Below are 6000 nucleotides of genomic sequence, written 5' to 3'. Positions count from 1 at the left end.
GTTTTGGAGGAAGAGTTGAAGCTTTCCTCAGCAAAAAATGCTGCTGAAGGCAGGCAGCCCTGCTCTCGGTCTATGGTGCGTGTGCCAAAGGAGATTCTCAGATGATGTCAAGCTGACGCTGCTCCTCTGGAGCATCTGTGCTGGGAAGCCTTGTTGTGGAGTGCAGCCAGAGGGATGGTGAAGAAACGTGGGGTGTGATGGAATACAAAGGTTGCTAAGGAAAAGGAGATAAATGATGATAAATAAAGTCACTGCTGAGTTGCCTAAACAAGCGATACATAAATAGCACTGAATGTTATAATTAGTATTGCTTTATTGTACAGTATCTGCGTTGCGCTTAAGCCGCTTGTTAAGCAGAGTGCACTGATACAACGGCAATGTAGGGATGCTCCCTCTATGCAGCAGAGTGCTGTGTATGCCAAGTGGGAACATAAAAGAGCAACTGATATGTAGGTCAGATGAAATCTGCATTTCTGAGATGCTTTCATAAGCTGCAGCAAGGTGACAAAGTTTGACAGAAAGATAGTTAATTCCAAAGGAGCTGTTTGAGTTTTGTGACAAACACAGATCAAAACCTTGCCCTAATTTACTTTGCCACCAAAACAACAGACTGATCTGAGCTTTTATTTCACATCTGTCGTTTTACTTTCCAAAGTTACTGTGTAGAACAGTAACTGCACATAGAAATGTAAGAGTAAGAAGCACACATCAAACTGTCCGTGGCATGCTTCCTGCAGTAAACTTGTAGAAAGAAAACTGATCAAAGAACAAAATTTCAGCTTTCAAGTTCATCAGTGTTATACTCTTTTCTGCTCCAGATAAACTTTGTGATGGTTGCATGGTAATCTTTGAAATAGCTGGATTGTATCTAGTTTTATTTCTAATGATACTTACATGGCAGTAGGATTTGAGGTAGACACCATGATGGTGACAGACCTCCTTTTCCCTCCCAGTCAGTATCATCTCTGCCATAGTTTGCTGTCTACATTAGTGCCTGGTGTAATCACTGGTCTTTCACGAGGCTGGAAGATGAACAGGGAGATTTGATATATCAAATCTGCTGAACAGGATCCATTTGTGCATCCAGGTCAGCGTTCTGTGAAGGAAAATGCCTTATAGCAAGAAGAACCTAAGCTCTGTGGTCTGTTCTGGTCACTGCTTTAAGTCTGCTTTCCTTGATGGTTGCTTGGGTTAGTTGGTGTTCTTCCCTTGGACTTTTCCCAGAGCTAGCAGGTCCCGTGCACTGCTAAAATGGCAAAGGGAAGCCAGCAGTCATACTTGAGTATGCCCAAAGGGCCACTAGACACCTCTCAGTAAGCAACCAAATTCTATTCTTGATGTCCAGGAGGTAGTTTGTGTGAATCATGGGGAAAATAAATATGAGGTGAGTGTTTCATTTCTCAGATGATTTTCTTGTTATTAAGGTCATTTGTATGTAAGCCGAATTCAGATCGGCATATTTCATTTCGGTTTCTTCTGCTTATTTTCCTGTCTGGGTGATCCACAATAACTGTTAATATCTTTGGAGTGATTGGACACGCTGTGTAACTGGATAGTTTTCCATTTGATGGCTTTCTCCTGTAACACTTCTGGGCTATGTGTACTGCTGAGCCCAGGCTGAACTGTTTAAGCTGAAAAAGTCTGTTTTCACATGGATGTGAACAAATGTGTGAGTACGGATCCAAGTCTGCTTTTCACATGTGGTCTGTCTTTACCATAAAACCTGGTACCTGTGGTTCAGAACACTGTGATGTAGTTGAAAAAGAAATACAAATGCTGCAGCAGTCTTCTGTCTTTGTAGGCAGACAAGAGGTATCTAGTTGAAGTGTTGCCAAAATGCAACTTTCATATTTCTCCTGTTTTGGTTTTCTTTTTGGTGTTCTATTATTGCAGTACTCAATGTACAGTATGTACAATGTTCTGGTTATGAAGGTTCATAATGTTCTCTAAAAGGGGTTGGAAGGAAAACTATCAGCCCTTTCCCCACTGCTTTATGGACAGAGCAAATAATACAGTTATTAAATTGCAATACCGAACGTTAGTATTTGTAGTGTGTAAATATACGTATGAGAAGTGTTGAACTTTTCTAAAATAATTGTTTTCTTTATCTTTGTTCTATTAATTCAGTTGAACAAAGATCCAATAAGATGACTAAGAGAAAGATTGATTCCTATTATGAACTCTCACTTCTGTAAACTAAGAAAGAGAATACCGTGCGCTTGACTGACAGATATTTAATATCTAGAAAATGTCAATTTGCCCCTCAGCTCCTTTCTGAGAAGTCAACAATATATGGGATGACATCTGCTCATTTAGGAGTAAGTGGAAATCCTATTGCTTTAAATAAATAATGTTTTTATGGCACGCAGATTTACTTCAGTAAGTAGCTATTAGCCAAAGTGCAGCGATGTAATATCTTTAACTTCTGCGTACAGTTCTAAGAAACTGGAAGCACAAGAAATAGTGACAGCACTTTGGGTCTCATTCACTGAGCTGTGGGAATGGAGAATCACTTTCTGTTTTCTTTGGTTGTTGTTGGTGTTTTGGTTTAGGCCCATGTTTTCAGAGATTTAGTACGTCAAGCCCAGCATGGCGCTGGTCCTTCTTGTATTTTCACCTTTCTGAGCCAATTCTTCCTTTTTCAGGCACTAAACTGAAAGAATATGGGAGTTGCTTAAAAACGCTGTCCTTATACCTTGGCAAGTTAGTGCATAAATCACATAAATTGTAATATCACAAATTAAACCAGTGTAATTGCTCTTAGTTATATGGGTTGTTTTTATTTTTTTACATATGTAAGTTAAAAGCTCTAAATCCTGCTTAGATGCTTTTTATGAAATGGAATTGAAGCCTGTATAAAGGCTTGCCTCTTGTCTTAATGCCAGTGATGCATCCAGCAGGTACCCTACACTGAGGTACAGGAGTCTCGAGGGTCCATATGCTGACATGACAGAGGGACATGGCTGGTGTCACCTTCATGTTGTTTTCAGTTTGTTACTGGAAGGAAGACTTCTGCTTGAGAACATAGAAACAACAGCACAGTAGATCCCCCATTGACAAATGAGGTAAGAGAAGCTTAGGAAACAAAGGCATAGTACTTTTCTGTGAGAGAAGTTATATTTTGACTAACATCTTATGTTACCTCGTAGGCAACGTTTTAATTTTCAATATAATGAAAAGATAGAATGTGTTTTTGGGAGTGGTTTTGCCATAATCTATGAATATAAATCTGTGCTTTTTGAACTGCAGTGCTCTTCTGTGAATAGCATCTGCCTTGTACTGGTACCTTTGTGGGATTAATGGAGTGTGCTGTAGTGCAGTGTGAGGTACTGGTTGCACACTGGGAAGTTTGGGCATTGACTCCTTAACCATTTTCAACAGTGCCACTTGATGATGCAGGTAACACATGTAGTTATCTAGAGTAGCATAATTTAATTTGTATTGCAGACTTAAAATAGCAGAATATATCACTGCTTAATTTTTTTAAATCTCTTGAAGTTAATTTGTTTAAGCTTTATTTCAGTATTGTTTAGTTTTTCCATACTGGCTGTCATTCCTGTTGCTGCGCTTATGGAAAGGTGATGGTCTGCTTAAAAGGCTTAAGTGCATTTGCAAACACTGCATGGGTTTTCTGTACTTCCAGAGGTGCAGTATTTAATTATGTTAAAATGCAATTGCCCTAAATACTGCTTTATAGCATACTGATTCTCTCTTCAAACCTTGTTTGTTAATGGCTGATGGATTTTCTATTTGTAGTACTCTATGTCAAACTGACACAAGCCTCCTAACTCCTGCTCAGTAGAAGTGCTGATGAACACATACTGTTTAAAGAGAACAGTACAATTCTTCTGTTCAGATTGACCTTAGAGAGCCCTTTCACACCACGATGTGCTTCTCCTGGTATTTGTGAACACCAAGAAGTAGTCTAGCACTGGAGAATCCACGTCATTACATCACATAGTACACTGGGAATCTCAGAGGACAAGGAATGTACTACAGCTCCCAGAACTTTGCTGTTTGTTTCCATTTTCTAGTTGGTGGGAAGGGTAAAACTGACTGAAAGTCAGCAGGCTTTTTCTTCTTGTTCCCTGGAGTATCAGGGTAAAAACCCTGGGTTTCAGAAACTCTCAGAAAGATGTATTCTCACAGTGTGTTTTGAAAGGCATTGCTATTCCTTACAATATCTGTGGGCAGAGGTAGCACTGTGGTTGTTGTCCCTGATGTCCAGAAACTTTCTTTCTTAGAAATGATTTGGCTGTGGTACATTGGTTTGTATACTAGTAAATCCACAGCCCTATGTCCTTGTGGTATCCAAAACAAGAGATGATGGCCTCATCATCTGTAAGGAGCTGCAGTTACAAAAAGCAAAATACAATCTCATCGATACCTTTTTAAGTTTTGTGAATTGTGTTGTGGATCACTCCACTCCAAGTGGATCACATAATACTGCCCCTTGATAGGCACCTGGCTAAGAATCTGCCTGGCATCTTCCTTTGCAATCTTATCAGGATGTAGAAAGGCTGTTTTTATTGAAGTAATTGAGTTAATATACTGAACTATATGCTGTGTGTGTAAAATATTGTTATAGATAAAAATATCTATACCAGAGCAGCAGGTAGGTTTTTGCTGGGCCCTTCAGTTAAATTTGCATTAATCTGGCAAATAAAGAATCTCCTCTTACCAGAATTTAATGGAACACATTGAGAAAGGTTGTGAGGTGGAATGGCCATCATTTGCAGTGCCCCGATATTACTCTGCTCTGTAAACCATGTGAAAACCTAGATGCTATAAACAGGCATTTTGCTCTAAACTTAAGGTTCAAATGGGTTTAAAGTACTCCTTGTTCCCATGTTATGTTTGCTATGCTAGAAATTATTTGCTATTCCATGGCGTTCAGCTAACTGGGAGCATGGAAAAGCAGCACTGTGGGAATGTTTTATAGTGTTACTGTAGAAGGAGCTGTATTCTGGTGTGTGTGAAATGGCAGTGATGAGGTGAAAGTTGTGAAATGGAACTAAAAATGAACAAAGCCCTTGTAACAGCCCCTGATTAAACCCTCTGAGTACAGTATTATTTCCAGCACACAATATCAGCAGAGATGGCCTAATCCTTTTGTAGCAGTAGTGGCAGTGAAATCTGTTGCTCCATTGAGATGATGACTGTAGGGGAATTAAGGATTAAAATATTGCAAATTGTTTTCATTTTTTTCTGATGAAATGAATAGATGCCATTGAGTATGTTTTATAGTAACCAAAGAAAAAAATACTACCATCTGTCTATAAAAGCAGAATTTGACCACAGAGCATTGCATAGAATTTAAAGGAAGCATTTGCAGTTTCACATAAAAGCTTTGTGTTAGACTGGCTTCTTTACTGCTAAATCCTGTTTTAGGGTTTTAATTGTAAACAATTCTCGTGATGTTTCTATCTGAAGGGGGAAAGGTCATGACCTACTTCATTGTAATATTGAATCTGGGTTTAGGTCTGGTATCAAATAACTGAAATATATGTTATCATTAAGTCAAAGAATGAAGAAGTTAGGTTTCTTCCTATGCAGTCACACCATTACATATCGCTGTTCTGTTTTTATTCTCTAATTTAGAAATGCATACCTGAGAATATAGTAAATGATCCTCGTTTGATTCAAGGATTTCTAAGTGCACGTGATATTTTATGAGCACAGAAAATTATGTGTTCTGGTTGTCTAGACTTCTGGCTCAAAGGCTTGAGAAATAGCGAATCCTGGATGCATTCCCATCAGGGACTGATAAATCTTTGCTTAATTGAACCTCAGCCATATGGTGCAGTTCAAAGGTCTGGGTGCAAATGTGCCTCTGCTTAGTTTCTAAGCTTTACATTAGTGTGCTTACTGTGGGAGAAACAATATTTCTTTTCCTGCCACTTTTTGCTGGTGTCTCACCCAGTGCTTCTCAGAAACAAATGGGCCTAATGCTTGAAATGAGTACTGGCTTCTGCAGCCTTCTCCAAACTGTGTGTAATT

Source organism: Coturnix japonica, chromosome 7 (genome assembly GCF_054131305.1).
Source record: "Coturnix japonica strain WE chromosome 7, WE-NBRP24, whole genome shotgun sequence".
In the NCBI taxonomy this organism is placed as follows: Eukaryota; Metazoa; Chordata; class Aves; order Galliformes; family Phasianidae; genus Coturnix; species Coturnix japonica.
This window is presented reverse-complemented; position numbering follows the sequence as displayed.